General features: G+C 31.1%; 1 protein-coding gene across 6 annotated transcripts in view; it reads right to left on the bottom strand.

Annotated features, from left to right (window-relative positions):
* Nucleotides 1–21,551, bottom strand: part of LOC107997090 (early estrogen-induced gene 1 protein) — a 65,843-nt gene that overhangs the window by 22,248 nt on the left and 22,044 nt on the right. Inside the window, exon 1 of one of the 6 annotated variants that reach the window (XM_062072194.1) lies at nt 14,827–14,975. The exons of the other annotated variants lie outside the window; for them this stretch is intronic. The gene's annotated coding sequence lies outside the window, so the exon portion shown is untranslated. Of the gene's footprint in view, nt 1–14,826; nt 14,976–21,551 lie in introns of those variants that run through there. 6 annotated transcript variants of the gene reach the window in all.

The following is a 21,551-nucleotide window of genomic DNA, read 5'->3' as shown; positions in this document are numbered from 1 at the left end:
CTTTTATGGCTTTTTATCGTATAAAAAGGAATTTCATATTGAAATATTCTTTGAAACGATCTTTTAGAAATTTTTCTTTCTGATAAATTTGTAAATGTTGTTTAGCTTATTTTGAATATCGAATAGTAGATTGAATGATAAACATGTTTACGGCTCTTTAAAAGAACATGTGTATAATTTAGCTAATCAAGTATTTAACTAATTTGTTATCGTTTATACTAATTACTATTTGGTTAATTATTACCAATTTCTGATGAGTATGCATATTTTTACATATTTACATATTCTACATATTTTACATAATATATTTTACATAAGTGTAAATAAGATATTGGGAAAAATTACGGCTATAAAATCGGTTTGATTAACTAGAAAATTACATTTATTGCGTAATTTGTCTTAAAACTCGATTAAACTTTATTAAAATTAGAAAAACTTTAAACCGCTAATACACCATAGAAAATGATTTCCCGTCAATGAAAAATTATTAAAAGCGTAAAACGCTGTTTCATTTACCTCGATACGACTTCCGGCTCCCAAGATATCACCGTACAAAGAAAAAGTAATTTTTAACCATTTACCTTAAACCCAATTAAACCCTGTTAAAATTATTAGAAAAACTTTAAATCGAAGATAGCGACTTTCGAATGAACGATCGTTAGAATCGCGGGACTTTACCTTTTAAGAAGCTTTTTTATTTATCTCGATACGATTTCCGATTTGCGAGATATCGTCGTGTAAAGAAAAAAGTAATTTTTAATCGTCCACTATCTCGGTCTTTAACGTGTATACTTGAGCCTCACTGACCTATTCCAAACTCTAAACAAATGATACGATTCCTAGAAAAACATAATACGCATTTCTAGGAAAAAAATGTAGGTCACTAGGTCGCGAGCCCATTCATAATTTCTGTATTGCGTTAAGTACACTTCGCATCCGTGTATCTCGACGACCGATCGAGATATCGGAATAAAACAAAAAAATGAGTTCAATGGCATGGTTTTATCTATTCCTTGAGCGAGTTCTTAAGCGTCGGGAGAAAAGTCAAAGTTTCAATTTTTAAATTCGAGCAACGATCTGTTGTTGCTTACATAGAGTGACACAATTTATACACAATATTTTACGTAATATGACGTACGCTCTTCATCATTGTTTCACCGCGTATCGAAATATTTCCTTCTCGCAATTGGTATCGATTGGGAATCACTGCTCCTAGCATAAAACCATTATTAATTTAAATTTCTCTCACACCAGATGTCCAATAATTTTCAACTCGTTCTACCGTCGTAATCCAATCGTTTACACCACGGTCAACAAGGTTAACAAGGGGAACGTATCGAACCCTTACGAGGATCCATATATCGTTCGATCTATCGATCCAATATGGTCAACACGCACGGATTACGTAACCTGAAAGCAGTAAATTCTGTCTAGTATGCGTGCACACGTTTGCCATAGTCCGTTAACTAACGACACGAACAGTTTGTCACGATGCCTCACGAATCCACTCGCTGCCAAGCTTATCTTGGCCATTTACCGCGCTATTATCAAGTATCCCGAGGAAAATCGAGCTAAAGGGCATTTGGCCATTCGACTGCCGGCAAAATCTTCCCGCAACGAGGTTTAATCCCGTGGAAGGGAAGTTTAACTGGCGCTGGCTTACCGATAACTCGCTAATGTATGATAATTACGCGGCTAGTACCAGGGAGAGGTACTTTTCTCCCTTTTTCCCCTTCTTCCACCTTCGTTCTCCGATTTAAATTCGGTTGAGGAATTATTTTTCCAATCAAATTACAAATTGAATCGTAAAAGAATCGATTCGCGTACTTTTAGTGGTTTTTATAATAATGGCAAGGAGTATAAGAGATGAAATGAAAATTGATGGAGCAAAACAAGGAGAAAGAATAAATTGCTTATAAACAAGCCTCGACGTTTTTATATATCGATCCTCCAAGAAGTCGAACGCACTAATATTCTCTAATATTTTTATCTTCAAACAGGAATTAAAATTTTAACCATCCAAGTCCTCTTTTTATCAGGGAAATATTGGTGTACTGCGAGCACCGCAACGACGATAGCTCGCCGCAACTCGATTTCGAACGTGAGGGGACAAGGACCGTTTTCTAACCGGAGAATGCAGGTAACTGTAAACGATCCGCCGTCAGATATTGGAATTTTGGTTTTGACAGTTTCGCAATCCCGAAAAGGCGTCCCATTACCGGGCTGGAAACTAATAAATCCTTGCGAATATTCGCGAAAATACGAGAGGAGGATCAGGCTTAAATTAAAATGTCCTATCTAAAATTTCGTTTTCATTCTCCCTCGTTTGGCGAATAGATTAGCCTTTTGATCACTTGGGAATTCGCATGGATTTCATTAACCTAAAATACGTGTTTTTGAAATTTTAAATACGGTGGATTTTTAGAAATACACGAGTAATCAAGGAGTTTAAAAAAGAAGTTAAAAGTGTAATAAATATATGTTATCTATTTTACTTCATTTTATCTTATCGCATAAATATTTTACTATTAACGAATAATATTTGCTATTATTATCTTTTTATCGTTTTATCATATTAATTAAATTCTTTACGTTATTCTTTATCGTCGCTTGTTATTATTACAAAAATAGGCAATATGAGGTTCTCTTTGATATCCGTGAAAATTCTTGAAAATCGCATCTTAATCAATTTCGATGTATGCATTTTAAAAAATATAACAACATTTTAATTGAAGAGGAAAGAATAGTGGACTTATCATAATTCTTTTCTTCTTTCAAATGGAAACGTGGATGTGATTTTTATTTATAGCCACGATTATCGATAAATTTTATCAAGAAATTGTATTAAACAGATTTGAATAACAATCTTTGAAACAAATTGGCTACACCGCTGCACACGCATTTGCGTCACGTCTCGTGACGTCTTCATCGGAAAACATTCGTTTTAGTTAGCAAACTGTTTGCACAGATGTACTTGAGAACAAGAAAAACTCTCAAAATCGACAACGTTGAAAACGCAGACATTACGTACATAAAGTCTGTAAAGTCTCGCATATTAACATCGGATAATTTTTGTATATTTTATTTATGCAGCTTATTTCACTTTGGTCCAATTGAAATAATATTTTATATCGTTATTTTAGTATTAAAAATGTTAAGATTTTACGATATATTGTTTTAAATAATTCAACAAGTGTTGGTCACAAGACCAATTTTTTGAAGAAATATGTCCCAAGTATTTTTAATAACGATACATTTAATACAAAAAAATGAAATATCTAATAATTTTCATTATTAGATTCATTTTATTAATCTTGAACGAAAACTGTACCAACAATTTCGAATGAAACTTGGAAAATATCCCATATATATCTATAGAATACATAGAAAAAAAAATTACAAAAACTTCAAATTTGTGCCTATTACAGCTTTCAACGCGAGAAGGAAATAACGATAAATCGAAGCCAAGTTTAAAAATATCCACAGGGCATCGACAAACAATCTACGCAAGAGTAAAAATTCTCGATCCATCTTGCGAACTTCTCCGATTCACAATAATCGCGATAAATGGAGGGCTGTCCGATCGATTGACAGGTTCCTTCACCCGGGGGCCAATATCCGAAAACGATGACCGGCCCACAATTCCATCCCGGATTCCTCCGGTGTCGAGGTGTCTGGCATTTTGACGATCGGGCGAAATACGGAATTAATCGATCCTTTTGGCCGTGAACTCGACCCCAAGTGCATTATCGCGATTGTTATTATCATGTCATGTCATTTCCCGTGCGACGAAAAGCCGAGAGATCGGTCAAATTCCTCGACGCACGCGTGTCACGCCGAGAAATTCCAAATGTTGGAAATAAGAAAATGGCAGTGGATGGTAAGTGGCGCGTGATTCCGGGCAGACCAGTTTTCCTAGGCTGCAAGAAACCCGATCCTGCGCGGTATCTTGGGAATCTGACGAGTTTCACACTTAGGATGTTATATTCCTTTCTCGGATCGTGTACCGATTTCGTCACAAATGTTCTTTTCTTCTCTTTTCTAAACGCGCTTGCTCGATTTTTTCGTTGAAAACGAATCAGTCGAGGAGCAAGGGTGTAAAAAAGAACATGCAATTTCACAATGGAAACTAAAGCTTTTATAATTAATATCGCGTCGAATCTACCGAATTTCCTTATATTATACCATTATATCGTACGATACTATAGCATAGTATGACGTAATAAGATACATGTGTACAATATTAAAAGGAAGAATCCAAGAATTGAATCGAACCACTCATTTACGTTAAACCGCGATTGAGAAGCAACTCTCTGTTCCAACAGCTCGTCATCCTTCTTTTCTTTGGCGGTATTATTCTACGCGAAAAACAAGAGAAGCTGTTGAAAGCAATCGAGATGTAATAGCCGCAATGATCGACTGCATCGAATACGGGGAACGCAAGTGGCGTTCTGATGCGCGGAGGAGAAGCCAGAACGGAAGGGGAGAGCGAAATGGATCCTCCTCCTCCTCCACCGGCCGAGAAGATCCGCGAGCAGCTGGCTTATAAAGGAATGCCCGTCGAGGGTCGAGAGTCGGCTCGTCAAGGAGGACGATTATCGAGTTGACTTCAATCGAAATGCACGCGTCTGAATTGCCGTCGTGGAACACCGTTACACCGGAGGGCAGGCAACGTAGGAAAAAAGAAACGCGGCTTTGGAGCACCGCTTCCGCCGCCACGTGTACGCGCTAATAATAAGACGTGCCAATTATAAGCTGATAATTAACCGAGACCTTCCGCTCTCGATATTGCGGCAAAAGGATCTCGAGCTTTTCGACTCGACCATGGAGAATTTATTGAAATTAATGCGGAACTCGGTTGAACAAGTTGAAATATCGATATTGCATCGGTTCTTGTGCAAATAAGATAATCCTCTTTTTTTTTTTTTTTGGAAGAATGTTCGATACGCGTATTTCGAAGAAAGATCGTTTTTAAAAAAAAAACAAAGGTATTTGATTTATTGTTTTATAAATGTATACGGATAAAATGTAAAAATATATGTAGGAGTATAAAATCTAACCCTTTCTTCGCGTAAAAATCGTTCTAGAGAAATTTATATATAAGCATTGAAAAAAGTGCGCGATTCTTTATATTTTTTACGATCAATTAATTAGTTTATTAATAATATTAATTTATTTTCTAAACGAACGTAATATTTCTTACGGAGAGCAGAGAGAAACACGACCGTTCCGCTCGGTGTCCGGGAAACGACTCAGTTAAATCGATATTTCGGGTCGAATCAAATGTTATGATTTCTTATGTCAACGTTCATAACAATACTATTATTATATATATATTACTTATTACGATTATTATTCTTGTTATTTCTTACTTTATACGTTGCTCGATTAAAGATTGTGTATTTTGTGTATAATTTGATAAAAAAATCAACACGAAAAAATAACGTTAAAAATAAATTTTTAAACGATACCGATTATTCGAAAATTTCCACATCAAGCACGAAACGGACTAAAAAAAAAAAAAAAAAACGATTTTTTAAGATCCAATTCGAGATCCAATACTTCTTCGAATAATATTTCAAAGCAATCCTCCGTATTAAAAGACGCAAGTGTTAAAGTCAACTACGTATTCCAAATGGCAAGCTTGAAAAGGTTAAACGGTGCAAATTAAAAGCATTCCTATACGTTGACACTGTATCATTGCGCGCATAGGTCTCATCGTTACCGACATTCATACGCATTTATAAAACTCGTGAATATTTCGTCGAAATGGTCGAATCAAAACACCCGAACAAATCGACTGCCGATATATTAAATTTAATTCACGATAATTATTCACAACGGGCGCGATTACGGGCGAAATCGCGAGCTCAGGTACTTGGAACGTGTTTTCTTGCCACGTTATCGACGAGCAACCACCATGTTAATTATCGGTAACGACGGTCACGTGCCTTATTGTTCGGCGTACAACAGGCCGATGCGCTCGCCGGAGAACGAACAATAATTACCATCGCTTAAGGTACACCCGTTGCCGTACTACGTCTATGCGTTATTAATGTAACGCAACAATTGATTGTGTGAGACATTGTTGTTCACGGGGTTCGCACGATCAATACGAATCATTACGCTTTCTCACGACACTTACGATTCGCGACAAATGGAATGGGCGAATCTTTCGCCCGTTCTTTTTAATTCGTTCGTTCGGCCATTCCTTATTATCATTTCAGGGAATTGTGAAATATGTGGAGCGCATGTGGATGCTGCGTTTAAAAAATAGTTATTATATTTGAGGAATAAAGGAAATTTTAAACTTTATTTCTTTAGTTTTTGTTCATAAAAATTTGATTTTGCATAAAAATCCGCAATTTAATAATGGTTCGAAAAAGTATGTTCTTTTTTGAAGATTAAAAATTGTTTGTAAATTTATGAACGAGTTATTTATCGGATAATTATAATAAATTATCTACTATTTTTGAAACGAATCGCGATACGTAGATACGTCCAAATTTAATCTAAGACGTTATTTTTTTAATCTATCAAATTGTAAAAAGAAAATTGTTGCAAATAATGATATATCTTTTTACATTTTCAAGGTGATCCTCGAAAAACTCATTTCATTTTAAAATACGTCTCTCATCAAGATATCCATTTTCACGATATTTTCATAGTACAATAACGAGGCTCGTTCGCAAAGATTCCAAGGCTCACGATTCGATTATTTTCAGTACCAGGTTGCGGTTACCTCTTACTTCATCGATTTGTCAATCAACTTTTATCCACAAGCTCAACCTATACCCGGCGAAAACCCTAAAAATAGCATACCCTATCCTTTTTTGCGCCCACTTTCACGCCAAATCGAGAGAATTCCTTATCGTTTCGTTCGACCCCATTAAAGCGAAATTTCCCTACAGAGTAGTTAATTAAACTACTTCTGAAAAGCAGAAAGTCGAAGGCATAACCCTTCCGGCTCGGTGGAATTGCAACGCACGCGCGATTCCAAGCGCATCGTTTCGCCACGGCCGATGGCTTCCGGGCGAAATTCTAGTTCCCCTTCGAACCGCTTACGTAACGTTGCTTATGAATACGTAACAATGCAAAGCGAGGGCGCGGTGGGGGAGGAATTGCGAATCGAGACAGAAGGAAAACTCGCGGATTCCTCGATCGATGTTAATCAGGAGGCAGCCGGATAGCGAGCTTCCTTTGCACTTTGTTGCGTTCGTCTTCGTGATAAGAAATTTCTTCCCGGAAATGATGTTTTATCCCATGAAACCTCGCGATTCTCCTCTATTCTTTGGGGAGAATCTGCCTTTTTTGGCAGATTTATTTGTTTTACGCAAATAAGATTAGATGTTTAAATGTGGCGGAAGATGGTAGAATGAAATTTGAAAATCTTAAAATTGGGAAGGAGAAAAATGAAATATTACGAATTGTACTTCATCTGTTAATTATGTCCTATTTTAAAAGTGTTTAACTGAATTGTATCGTAAAAATGAAGAGATGACGAACATACTCGTTGTAGATAGCTAAGAGGTTAGGAATACTATTTTAATTTTATGTCAAATATTATTTGAAAATAATGTCAAGCTTAAATCAAGATTATAAATGCTATTTTCTATTTGTACTCAGATTCGAAAATAAGTGGCAGAAATTCCAATATAAAAATAGAAATCTTATATTTAACTCGTGTATATATAAATCGAGCAATTTATACAACAACGTAACTTTAATTATATTGCGCTATAATACGAAAAAATTCAAAAATTTATTTTTTTTTAATGGAACCATATAAATACTTCTTTGTATATCGATCACTTTTCTTCTCTTTAAACTTTATTTTAATATTCATGACTTTTGTAATATTTTAAATATTACAAGACAAAGCGATCTCGATACTTCATATTAATTACAATTTAATATTTTCAAAACCTTACGATTCACGAAGTAAATTTTACGACAATTAGTGCGATTCCTACAAGAAAGGAAATATTAACAAAAGCTTTTATATTTTCAACATCGCTTTTCGATCCTCGCTCGATATAATTCGTTCCTGAAAAATGCAATGAGTTAAACGTCGAAAAATCCGTATCCGCTGCCAAAGCAGTTTCATTCTTCGAAGGTATTTGGCAGTGGGGCGGATACTAAAATTGACAAAGTGTCTAAATTACCGTGAACCGGCTCAGTCGCAATGCGAAAGCAATAGAAATCAACCGGTGACTTTGGGACGAGTGCCAAAGCGGTCGGTGACATTCTAATCAAGGGTAAAAAGATCGATTTATTCGCGGCTCCCGTCAAATTCCTCGATCCAGTTTCGATTCAGTCCTCGCATATGGGTATTCTTTCGCGTAGAAAATCTCAAGGTAACAAACAAGAAACGCGTGACACATGTTCCGAGATATTGCAACTCGACGATTTAAGTCGAAATTTATTCGATGAAAAATTGACGCATTGATGCATCAGGGTGTTGAAATGATCGATTTTAATAAATTTGAGTAAAAACATACGTGGATTTTTGAAATTGGATAAGTATATAAATTAAATATTACGAAAGAAGATTTTCAATTCATTATTTCGATTGGACTGGAATTTTTAATAGACTAACAATCAGAGTGTGAAACTAGATATTTTAATAGAAGATGCTATCATTTTCTGACATTAATGATAAAGGTAAGTAATAAATAATTACACGATAAGCGTATTTGTCTATTACTTATCTGCCACGATGTAAATAATAATATCTACTCAACAGCGATCTAACACAAGGATACGTAATAAATATAAACGTATAAATAGTACAAAGTATATCCATCCATCTTTTAGATACTTATATAACAAGAAATCAAAGATTACTACGTCGTTTTTTCCAAGAATTCCAAATCTTATATATTCCTCGAATATGGATAATTTTTAATTCCCTCGTCTTGTCTCCGCGAAATTCAATATAAATGTAGAAATAAAGCTTGGAAAAATAATTCGATCCTCATTTCTTCCTTTTCAACATTATTACAATCTCATCGAACTTGGAATTCGGGAATCTTATTTGGGAGAGAAAAAAAAAAGCACTCGCGTTTCGTTACGTCTTGTTTCTATGATCGTGCACGCTATTAAAATGGAAATTTCATGAGAAGAGGAATACGCATACTGTGAATACATATACAATGGTTAGAAATAAGTACTTGGAATAGAAATAGACTTTGCACGGTGAATATATAACAGATATAAACAGGTTCACCTTTAAGCGTTTGGAATATTCAGTTTTCACGACCACCTTGGTTAACTGGAACGATCGATAATTTACCGAAACTGTTTACCCATTTTCGTTGAATCGTAAATGTTACCGTTCGAATAATTCACGGCTTGTTCGCGATTATCGGGAATTGTATTCATAATCGATGCCATAATCGATCGTAATTCACTTCTTGAGAAATTACTGGAAATCCAAAGATTTTGATTTTCTGCATTTTTAATTATTAAAAGGTCCAGAATATTCCTGGCGGAATTAATATTCAAGTATTAAAGGGGAGAAATTAATTCTCTTCGAGAAATTGTAAGATTCTTCGATCTGTTCGATCGGAAAATAAAATGAAAATGCTGAAAAAATTCTAAAATTCGTAGAAAATCTTTTGTCGAGTTATCGTTATTAAGGAAAAATTTATTTTTTGCACTATTTCTGATGTAAATTATAGGAACACGGCGTGCTATTGCTATGTCGCGCGATTGTACATAACAACACAGCCCAGTGGCAATAACGATGACAGAAACAGTTGCGAGCGGTTGAGTTATCGTCGGCTTCTGGAATGCGATATCGAAGAACGGTGTCTGCGAGGGAAGGTTGCCACGCGAATTTGTTCTTGATAACGGTGAAACCACGTGACCGTGGCATGAACAATCAATAACTTTCTCCTAATGGACCCTCATCGAAATTACAACCCGTTATTCTATCGCGATTCAATTGTTATTGATGTAGCACTCTACGTATTCTCAAAGTTATTCTCGTATATCGTTCGCGTAGAGAAGAAGAAGTAGAAACTCGATATATCGTAATAACACCTCATCTATACAAACGACGTGAAAGAACTTTCGGATGTGTGTTCTCATCATTAAATATCCTGTATCGAATATAAGATAGCGAGTGATCTACTTTCTTCTTTACTTTTTTCTCGTTTTCAATAGAGAATACAAAAGTATCGAAAATGAGAACAGTGTGGGCCACGAAGAAACGTTTAACCGACCGAGAGGATTCGCGAAATATATAGGGTGTCCTTACTTTTTACGATTATTTTATTTCTTTATTTATATATTTATTTATTTATTCTATATTTATACGATATTTTATTGCATGTAAAATACAGATAAAACTATTTGCAGGAACAAAATAAGAACACTCTGTATAGATATCAAGATTTTAATAGAAAGATAAGAACGGATATAGCCTATCAATTTCTAAAAGATATCAATCTAATTTTAAAATACGGTCATAATAGTCGGAGCACGTGGGAGGTAATAGACTCTATCGAACCAGAAAGCCTTTGTTTCCATGCGTAAAACCGAAATATCTCTGTATATCATTTGCAAATCGTATGGAAATAATTCGTTGACCGAGAACAGGAAAGAAGAAAAAAGACGACGAAATGTGAGAATTTAACGACTGGAAATGATATATATTCGATGTATTTATTCGAGAATGCGACATACGTCGCGTGCCGTCAAGAAACAGAAATTTATTAACCAGGCTGGTAATATATACCGCAACCTTGCGAAGGTGAAGATTATTAGCGATCAGGAATAACGAGAAAAAAGAAAAGGATAGACATCTACCGGTTCAAACAGTAATTGCCACACGAAAACTAGATGATTCTCGCGCCATCTATAATTCAATCGTTACGTAACGTTTTTTTTTTATTACTGTATGCTAATGTTTGAATCTGAAACGAGATTTTCGATTTCACATTAATAAAAAATGGAAATATATTAATATATGTAAATATTTATACACTTACTTAACAGTTAGAAGATTGGATCACTTTTAATGAATATTTATAAATATATTTTGATTACTTATTATGATTGTAATATAAATCATTTTTTGGAAAAAATTGACAAAATGAATAATATAAGTAATTTTATCGCAAAAATTCATCTTTCTTAATATCTAATTTTAAATTTTCTTTCATCTAAAATTATACTTATATAATAAAAAATATTATTTAAAAGAAAAATTGATAAAGATGAATTATTTCAATGCTCGAATTAATCCAAATGAAAATTTAAAAAAAAAAAAATGAAAAATGTACAAGCACACGATGCTTATGACTTCTCTGTCAAAAACGAAAAACAAATTATTGAAAAAAAACTTCATAAAAAGGATAAAAAATAATAATTGAATAATATTCTAAAAAATAATTTTTATCCGCTATTAAAAATCAAAAATGGCATTATAAAATTGCATTTCGCCTTAATTCTCCAATGTATATTCGATTCGTTCAATAATGATAAGATAATTCTATCATAGATCTCGAGGCAAAATTCTATAACGTTTCGTAACACAAAACTACACGCATCTATTCTGCAATTTCACGTAATTATCGGTGTGATAAATGCAACAACAATTTCAATATAATTTATATCATTCAGAAAGAAACCTCGTGTACATCCTTGGTATTTTGAGGTCAATATCGACATAAAATCACTAATTAATTTTTAAATCGAGTTAGTCATTCCTTCTTTTCTTTCTTTTTTTTTATTTTTTTAAAGTATTTTGTTTATAAATGGTAGAGTCAATCGATCGGTTGAAAAATAAGTAACGTATCAACATTTATTTTTCAATGTATCGTTGGATGATTACAAGTCTATAATTAACATTCGCGTCGCGAAAACTTTGTACAATCGAAAACAAAAAAAAAAAGAGTTTCAAATTTTTTAACAAAGCATTTATCTCGAAATGTGCTAACGTTTTTCGAACTACTGGGAATCAGAAATTAAAGTTAATTTTTCTATTTTTTTATTTTTTTTAACGACATCAGAAATGAATTTTTTTGTGATTTTCAAAATCATCTATGTAATATATGTATGTATAAATATTTTGTATATTAAATTCTAATAATATTCTAATAATTGCAAATTATAAGAAAAAAGTTTAATAGATTTTTTTATGTTGTTTTTTTATCTATCATCTGGTAGCATAAAAGTTGAAAAAATGAAAAATTTGACAAGTTTCAAGATAATTTCAACAAGGCCAACTTGTTACAAATATTAAAAAACTAGTTTATCAAGTTTTTTCTTTGTTACCAGTTTTTATTTACAATTACATTAAAAACCTACCTATTACCTATATTATTTTTCATTGCTTATTTCCTCTATGCTATTCTTATTAAAATAAATGAATTATATTATTAATCTTTAATAATATATGAAAAAATTTTTTTATTTTGTTTGAAAGATAAAAAAAACTTTATATGATCCAATAAAAAATTCACATATAAAGCAATTTTTATCAATTTTCATAATTATATTTAAATAAACAAATATCAAAAATATTTACTACCAAAATTTCTATAAATAATTGCAAATAAAAAATTTCCAAAAATTATTTTACGATTATTACAGACTCTTTTAGACATATTAATAAAAATCATATTAATAATATCATCATATTTAATTTTGATATACTAATTAACTCTATACAAATTCAAATGTCAATCATTTAAGAATTTCTATTGAATCATCTTTATACAAATATAAAAATATCTATATCATTTTAAAAAAAATTTTAAAAATTGAAAAACGTATTACAGATTACAAATACGATAAGTTACATACACGAAGATACTACATAAATCTAATCTAAAGATTTATGAAAAATAAAAAATATATTATACATTTATATCTTTTTCATATTATTTTTATCTAAAATATCAATCACTCACTTAAAGAAAAATTTTCTGTCACACGACATTAATGACACTTAAACAGATTTAGTAAGAGATTTCTTGTTGGAAATGTTTGCGATGGGAAGAATGGATAGAAGAATATATTCTAACAACAGTATAGATTGTCTTAAATATGTTCAAGTATCTGTGGCGCGAACGTTTTAAAAAAAGAGCCCTATTGCAGAACAGCCCAATTTCAACGCAGTTTCAAGTACTATGATACGCATAATGAGCCAAGTTAAGCAAAGCAATCGAGTGAAACCTATTCATCTAAGTAAAATGTCCCTTAACGATCGAGCTTGATTATCTTGTTACCACACGAGCCGAGACATCGTTCCATTTGTTCGTACGCCGAATCGTATGGTTTCATCGAAACGAGAATGGTGGTTAAACCATCTATGAAGAAGCTCATCAACATTCGACCGACCCACTTTCCCACCGATTAATTAAAACCATTTATCGTTTTTCTCTCTGTTCCATTTCAAGATTTTCTCTTAATGGGAAAATGTAGCTCATAATAGAATATCAATGAATTGATTGAAAAATATTGGCGGTTGTTTTAAAATAATCGTCAATCAGCGTTATCAAAGATGTGGGAATTACTTTTGAAAGATCCAATTAATATGCAAATGAAAATTGGATTTTGAAATATATTATAATAATTATCTAATATATATATATAATATATATATATATATTTTAAAATATATATTAGTCCGACATGGTCTTTGTCTCAAAAGTAAAAAGAAAAAAAAATCAGAAAAAGAAAAGAAAGGAAAAAATACGAACGAACATAGAACAAATCGAAGAAATGGTTGCTTGTGAATCGATATCGGGAACATTCGTCTTCTTCTGGCCGAAAACGGAAAATTCATGGAGGAAAAATCGCGATCAGAAACGGGCGTCGATGAAGAATTGGGTCGCATAGTTTCAAAAAACGACCAGGAAAGAAGGAATAAAAAGGCAGGTGGAGGGGAAAAGAAATCGTTGATCGTAAAACGAAAAGAAATAAACGCGACTGAACAAAAATGGTTGCCCGAAACGACCTGTCGTGATGCTCGTCTTTTGGTCTCTATTTTCGTGCTTCTTTCTGATATCATGATCACGCTGTTTCTCGATTGAGGTTAGGTGCACATAAACGACGTGATACAATTGAATTCGAAAGGATAATACAGCATCTTTTCGTAATGCGATCATAGAATTGTATTATATTACTAAAAATTAAAAATTGCGATATAGATATCGAATCAAACAATGGATTTAAATTAATGATTCACGTAACGTTAAATTAAATCATTGTGTATACTATTTCGAATATTAAAAAATTCTAAAACTAGTGCATAAATAACAGTACTATTCGCAACGACAATTCAGCATTTTTCATAACGATTTTCGTAGCAAATTCTACGATCGAATTATATATATTATGTTATTAGAAACGTAAAGAGACTTATAAATATTGCAATATATTGCGATTTAGATATTAATTTAAAGTCAAATACCGTTGAAACCACTTTATATATCATTTTCAATATTATAAAATTACTAAAGATGAATACGAACGACACAATACTATTATGGTTCGCAATAATTCAGCATCTTTCGTGGCAAATTATAAAATCGAATTATGCATATTATGTTATTAGAAATGTAAAGCGACTTACAAATATTGAAATATGTTAAATGTAAGATATAATTTTAAATTCCTATAATATTGAAACATCATATATACATATATATATACTCTTTTTTAAAATTATTAAAGATGAACACGAATGACGCAGTATTATTGTAACGACAATTCGCAACGACAATTCGATATTTTTTATAATGATTTTTGTAGCGAATTTTTAAATCGTATGATCGAATTATATATATTATTAAAAACAAAACGACTTACAGATGTTGAAATATGTTGTGATGTAGATATTAATTTAAATTCACGTAACGTTGAAACCACTTTATATCACTTTCAATATTATAAAATTACTAAAGCTAGGTGAACACAAATGACGCAGCACTATTGTAAGTTCGTAATATTTCGGCATCTTTCGGTAATTTTCGTAAAGGAATCGTACGATGTAATACGGAAAATACCGAATAGTGCCGAATTGTCGTGAGTATGTATAATGATACTGTCATTTATGTGCAGTTAACCTTAAAAATATAGTACATTTGTCGAATCATATAACCGTTATTGCAATAAGAAAAATCACTCATCTGCATCGAATCTAAGCAGCTTTTTTATTTTTCATTTCCGATGATATTCAAGCTACACTTCGAAGATAGAACAATTTCGAAGTGACGATTGATTGAATGATAAAAAAGTATTGTACATTTTATTTCGATATTTCCAAACAGTCTCTAGAATTTTTCTTTTTATTATAAAGTTTTTTCTTTGTTGAAAAATAAATATGAGTGTAATATTTAAAAGATCAAAATCAATATAGACTAACAAGATCAAGATTAAGTTATAAAAAAAACAACATTTTAATGATATTAAGATATTTATGTTGCATTTAAAATTGTACATTGCAACATAATCTCTTTTATGAAATTTCCAAATTTTTAGATCCTTCGATTATGAAACATTGACAGTTGATTTTAAGAAACTTGGAATATGATAGCTTATATTACATAATAATGCATTCTGAAATTGTTTGAAAAGATCGATCAAGTAAAATTTTAATAATAGAAATAGAAGCAAAATTCGAAATATAAAATCTTAATTTCGATAATTTGAAATATATAAATCATCTCATAAGTATTATCTGTTTAAAAATATAATTTTAATTATAAAAAATCATTTATTATAAATTCGTTAACTGGCAAGTCAAAAATCTTATCAGAATGCAATCCATCATTGTCTTTCTTTTTAAATGTTATTAAAAAGAAAATTTTTATTATAATTGAGGATCAATAAATACTATACAAAGCCTCTGATTGAAACAGTTATGAGGAATCTAAATGATGCAAAAAGCTGTTACGGATGAAAGCCTATATCGGTTCAAGTTACGGTTCCTTAGACTGTTATTATATCAATTCTGTAGCAGTTCTACGTCCGTTTTGTTCCGGTTTAAAACGTTTTATAGTTGTTTCTATATACTATAGGAAAAACTAGAAACCTGAAATAATTCTGAATCACAATTTTATTATAAAATTACACAAAGATACAAAATACAAATTTTATCATTTTCTTTTTTAATTTAATTCTCTTTATACAAATGTAAGAAAATATAACACATTGCCAATGTGATCTATTTTAAGTGAAAATAATGAAAAGATAAAAAAAATATGGAGCAACTATTTAGGTCAATGAATTTACTTTCGTTGTTCATTTTATTTTTGTTATTTTATTGAATTTAAGACAATAATAGGAAAGTAATAGGAATAATTTCGATATGCTTCAGTAGTTTATTACAGATATTGTATGTGCAAATATACTTGCTTGAAATTTTTTCAAATAATGTATGCATTGCATTTATTGTAAATAGATAATATCACAATTTTGTTAAATATTAAATATAAAAAATTATATAAAAATATAATATATAGAAAAATATAGAAAAAAATATATAGAAATAAATACATAGAAATGTAAAAAAAATATAATTAAATAAGTCAACTAAAAACCCAACAGAAAATCCTTATAATGTTTCGCATTAAATTTACAATTAGATCTACAAATTCGATTTGTTTTCTTATGAATTCTCTTCGAGTAAAAATCTCCAAGACTCAAAGGTGTTGAGGGGAAGAGAACCTGTTCGAATACGTTTCGTTACGTGTTCGTTACAGCACGTAATGCGTTATGCAAGACCGATAAAACGAAACTCGAACGGCCACGGTACATACGGTCATCGTGATTAATTAAACGCTTTCTTCGAAACTCGGTAAAGTTTAACTCGTTTCATCACGTTTCAAGCGCGATTCGAGGAACGATTTCGCTCTTTTTAATTATGCGTCGTTAAGAACGATCAAAGTAAGACAGCTCAAGAAGGTGGTCAATGAGGACACTCGTTCGTTTCTCATTTTTGATGAAGGATTTGCGATATACTGGGTGTTTAGTTAACTGCGATAAAGAAATGATAATTCTTCTATCAAAATATGGAAAAATAATTATCTATCCAAAGTCTTGTTTTTCGAAGAAATCGAATTTTAAAATTTTCCAAGTTAGTTTTGATTTATTTTTTACTAAATACAAAGAGATAATTGAAAAAAGGGTTATTCTATCTGCGAAAATAAATGGAAAATATAAAACAAAATTTTTTCATCTAAAGACACGTTATCGAGGAAATTGAATTTAAAAAATGATTATTTTTTCACTACAGATATTTAATTTTATTTTTCTCGAACGTTCGAGAAAAAAAAATTCTTTCTATATTTTCGATTTATTTTTACATGTATCCTATATTATCAATTATTAAAAACTCGAAATTAATAATTTGTCGTAGATTTATCTTCAATTCTTGATTATTATTCGTTTTTATTCTTCGCGAAGAGCTATTTATTACTTTATTTCCAAGAATCGACATATCAATCACGATTAATATATTAATAATTTTTTGTAATTAAAATGTTGAAACGTCGATAAAATTTTTCGCTGAGCAAACACTTTTGAAAAAATTTATTTCTACTTGATTTCAATTTAATCATTTATCATGAAGTTTATCTTCGAATAATAAGTGAGGAATAATTCAGACATAATCGAGAAGACGAATGAGACAGCTTATGAAATGCAACAAGTATAAGAGTCGGAGTTTTCAGCAAAGCTGAGACGAAACTTCTTGAAAAATTCTAAACAGTATCTATCGAGTTTTGGTGACAGAACTAGATTAGAATTAATAATACGAAATCTTGATGTAATTTTAAAACAAAGAAATTAATAATCGACAACGGAAGTTTATTTTTTATTATATAAAATTTTATCTTCAAAACTTATTTCTATACAAAATTTGTAAATCAAGTACCGGTAAATAATTATTATTAATTAAATAACTATAATCAACCTAATATCGATTTTGTAGTATTGAAACTAAAACATGAGTCAAAACTTTATTTTCTATAACTGTTTCAATCCTTATATGTAATATTTGAAATGTAGAGTTTAATTATTCATTTTCTTAAAAATAGCGTTAAATTATTTTCATGATGAACGTTTCTATTTAAAGAAAAAAAAATCCATACAATTAGATGAAAAATGTTTGTTATTTTTAATTGATGAAGAAGGCTACCAGTCGTGCCAGCTGTAAATCTAAAAATACTCTCCCCATAGATGTTACAAAAGCAAGAGAACACACGAGAATATTAGCATAACGACTACTATTTTTTAATAAACTCTGTGACCAAGAGATACACGCGTATTTTTGCAGAATACTTCAGTATAGCTCTCTGCATATGTATATATAATGTGTTCCAGATAAAAACCGATAAATTTCACTAACATATTTAGAATATCATTATGAAAAATCTTATATTTCTTTCTTTATATAAATTATCATGATATTGTCACACAATTTTAAATAATCATATGATGGATAAAACATTTTTTTTTGTTCAAAATTATTTCTCAAATCTGCAGCCAATCATTTTATCCGGGACACTCTATATGCATTCTACTTATAGATTCCAGAATTCGCGTGGAGTATCCTAAACGCTATAATGCAGTCCATATACAACGTATCATAGACACTGAATATCTCTTGTTTCGAGCGGAGAATAGTCGCTCGAAATGGAGAGTAACAGTATGCAATGTACAATTCGGTTAAATCGTGCACAGGAAATGGAAAGAACAAAACACGAAACCGGCGAGGATGGACATGGCACGCAAGCAAAACGCACCGAAAATAGCTTTCTCATTTTCATTTAAACACCGGCTAGCCGTGTTTTCTCGACGAGAATTCACGAGAATGTGAAACATTATGGTACACGCGAGACGACAGATAATCGAAACCGCGTCGCGGTTTCAATAATGCGACGTTATTGACGTTCCCCGAATGTTCGTCGATGATGGAAGACAAGACAGTGACGTTTACGTAATGGAATTATCGTTTTCATTAATCATGCTGCTTTTCCTTCTGCAGGTTCACGTTCTTGAACTTGTACATGGCAGGTGATACAAGAATCACATGTCTTCTAAGTAAAATTTATCTTTACAATGCTTCGTGGACGATAAACAATATTCAGATTTATTCATAGCAATTTATGTTTGGATAATATTGTTTAGAGATTATTATTTTATATATTCAATTATTATAGTAATGATATTGTTTTTCTTTTAATTTTTTCATTGATTCTAATTATTATAGATAAAAAATAAGAAAGTAACTATGTAGATCTTATTCAATTTTCAATTTAGCAATTCCCTGATAAATTACCTAAAATAAAATATATATTATGAAATCTGTATGATACATTCATAAAAATTGAAATTTGAATAAACATATGTAATCTATTTATATTATATTATATTATTTTAATATAAAAATAAATATTAAAATTAATCACTTATTTCATATGTTAAAAAAAATCATTTTTATCAGAAAATGATATATACAAAGTAAATTTTTCTCATATATCTATAGGTATAACATATCCAATGTGAGAATCACTATTCTGGAAATGACGTATGCCCCAAAGGATTAAATAAACATTTTCTAGCATATATATAAAAATATATACATATATATTTTTAAATGTATATCGAGCTATATGGCGAAAAGACGAGGAAGCGTTTCAATTCCATAAAACGAACCGGTACCAGATGAGCTCTCAATTCCCTGAAGTGCATGGTCATTTTTCATCTTCGTTTATTTCGAAAAGATGAAACAAAAATGAAGTTTCTCAAATATGTATACTTATACTATATGTCAACGAATATATACTATAACTAAAATTCATTAAGTTATTAAAAAATTATTAGTAACTAAAAACGATACTAGCAATATCCTTCGTGATTTTTTAAATCGCAGTTCATTTGAGAACCATTGCTTTAAACCAGAATAATTCGATGATCATTTCCCCCAATTTCTCCATCCAAGAATCATCTAGGTTAATTCCTAATTGGTATTAGCAAATTCGCAAAGTCAACGTGTCCCGGAAAGTTACCCCGATTTATGATATCGACCTTAATACATAATCCATTTCCATGGAAGTACTAGACCAAGTAAGTTTCAAACATCCATTTCATTCAGAAACGAGAAAATTTGAAATTTAAAAATGCGAAATCTATCCTAGTAAATTTTATCGACAACGACTTATTTTTGTTCGATATCGATGTTTCTCATCGATCGATCGTTTTAGCTCTATTTATCATTTCATTTTTAATTCTTTGTTGAGACAAGTCGAAAAAAGATCTAGCAAGCTGCATACCATATGTGTTATTCTTCTTTTCTTTTCTTTTTCTTTTCTTTTTCTTTTTTTTTTATTTTCAACGAATAACGTGGCTTCTTCCCACGACTTGTCAACTCTTTGATTTTTACATAACCTAAAAAAGATGCAAGAATTAAAATGTCATAAACTATAGAATCATTGCCAAAACTGGATAATATAGATTAAGCTTATATTTCCAATTGTAGATTGGTAATTAAATTTTATTTAAAATATAATATTTAAATAAGATAATTATTTCATAACGTATTGTATGAACTTTTAAGAAACTTTTATCTGCATATAAGATGAAAGAAGAAATAAGAAAAATGGGGAGAAAATTTAAAAGATAATTTTCGAGATTAAAATAAATATAAAATTTGGAATTTAAAGATATTCGTTAATTAAAATTATCAGCAAATTAAATCGAGATAAGTTTTTTTTGTTCTTACAATAATTAAACATGCAAAATTATAAAAATTAATATTAATTTCTATTTCAGATAGAAACATAATTGTACATTATAATTATATCAAATTATCTTTATAATAATATCTTAACTTTACTTTTCTATGTATAACATATATTTTTAGGTTAGTAATAGAGTTTCATCTCCGCCATACTTTGTTTTTCTTTCTCTCTTTCTTGCTTCATCTAGTGCAAAATTAAATTACCCACAATTTTAAAATAAGCTTCAACCTTAAATCTTTTCCCTACTTTAAACATTCTGTATATACTTTATTCGAATATTACTTATATCTCGTATTATGTACTTATCTTCAAATTAATCTGGATCGATCGAGAGAAAAAAAAGATAGAAGACGTTTTCCGATATATTAGTGAAGAGTTCGAAGAGGAATAGGCCGAAAAATGTTCCAGTTTCGTTTGTAGAAGCAGCAAAATAGACGGTCCGTTAACTTTCCAACTGAGATCGTTATTGGAAACTCTTTTCGTGGAAGAAAACTCGTTATCTGCCGTCTGGATGGGTTTGCGCTCGGTACGCATACGACCCAACGAAAGGGATGCATAGGAGTCAAACGGAAGGAAGGGGCCACCCACCAACACTTGAAATCACACCGTGTATACACATGTGCGTGTGCCACCGACTAATCGATAAGTTTCTCCACTGTTGGCTAAACAATATCTAGCACAGTTGATGATTTTGATGATTCTCAAAGAGAGATTTCTCGCGGCTGGGTTCGTCAAGTTCGTCGTAGGTTCGATCGTGTGTATATACATATATGGAAGCTTTATGTTTGC

Source organism: Apis cerana, linkage group LG3, assembly GCF_029169275.1.
Source record: "Apis cerana isolate GH-2021 linkage group LG3, AcerK_1.0, whole genome shotgun sequence".
Classification (NCBI taxonomy): domain Eukaryota; kingdom Metazoa; phylum Arthropoda; class Insecta; order Hymenoptera; family Apidae; genus Apis; species Apis cerana.
The sequence above is the reverse complement of the archived record's forward strand: the minus strand, read 5'-3'. Positions and strand labels throughout refer to the sequence as shown.